Here is a 1,305-nt window from a genome sequence, read left to right on the forward strand (position 1 = left end):
GCAATTTCAATCTGGTTTTAAATCAAAGCATATTACTGAGTCTGCATTATTAAAAATCAGTAACAATATCCTGTTGGCTAGGAACACCGGGGATTCGGTTTTATTGGTGCCCTTTAGATCTCACTGCTGCCTTTGAGACAGTGGATCATGAAATCCTCATCTTATTTGGAGCAGTGTGTAGGAATTCAAGGTACTGTTCTTATCTGGTTCAGATCTTATCTCACCAATAATAGTTTTACTGTTAACCTTGGTACCTGTTCATCCTCTTCAACAATCCTTTCCTGTGGTGTCCCCCAAGGATCTGTGCTTGGTCCCATTCTGTTCTCATTGTACATGCTTCCATTGTCTTAAAAAAATACAACTTTTCTTTTCATTGTCATGCTGATGACATTCAGATTTACTTACTGTTAAAGAAACAAGAGGGATGTCATTACAGCCATTGTTTGACTGTCTGACAGACTTGAAATCATGGCTGCCACTTAACTTTTTTAAATCTTAACGAAAATAATACTGAGTGTGTGCTATTTGGAAACTGGACGAACTTAACTTCTTTTGACCAGGGCCTGGGCCCCCTGGCTTGACACCTGAAGTCGACTGTAAAAAACCTAGGGGTGATGTTTGATGGCGACTTGAGGTTTGACAAGCAGATCAACTCAGTTGTGAAATCTAGCTTCTTCCACCTCAGGTTGTTAAGTAAAGTCAAGTCATTCCTTTCTTTTAATGATTTTGAGATGGCAGTCCATGCTCTTATCACTTCCCACCTTGATTATTGCAATGCTCTATACTATAGTGTTAACCAGTCCTCCCTCTCTCGTCTTCAGATGGTTCAAAATGCTACTGCTCGTCTTCTGACAAATACCAGAAAATTCGAGCATATAACCCCGGTACTGGCTTCTCTCCACTGGCTTCCAGTCCATTTTAGAATTGATTTTAAACTCTTGATTTTTGTATTTAAGGCTCTTAATGGTTTTTCACCATCTTACCTCACTGAACCTACAAGGTCCCTCAGATCTTCAAGCCAGTTTCTTTTAGAGGTTCCCAGGGTCAGATATAAACACTGGGGCGATCGTTCTTTTACTGTTGCAGCCCATAAATTGTGGAATAGTCCACCTTTTAATGTTAGATCAGCTACTGACCTCATTACTTTTAAATCCTTGCTTAAAACATATTTATTTGCCTTGGGTTTTAATACACAGTAGGGCCTGATGCATTCCTTTTAATCTAATTTATTGAATGTGTGTCATCTGTGTGTTTGAGTTATTGTTTTATTTTTGCACTGAATCTATTTTATTTTAGTTATTTATC

The sequence above is a fragment of the Monopterus albus genome, unplaced genomic scaffold (genome assembly GCF_001952655.1).
Source record: "Monopterus albus unplaced genomic scaffold, M_albus_1.0 scaffold1538.1, whole genome shotgun sequence".
Classification (NCBI taxonomy): domain Eukaryota; kingdom Metazoa; phylum Chordata; class Actinopteri; order Synbranchiformes; family Synbranchidae; genus Monopterus; species Monopterus albus.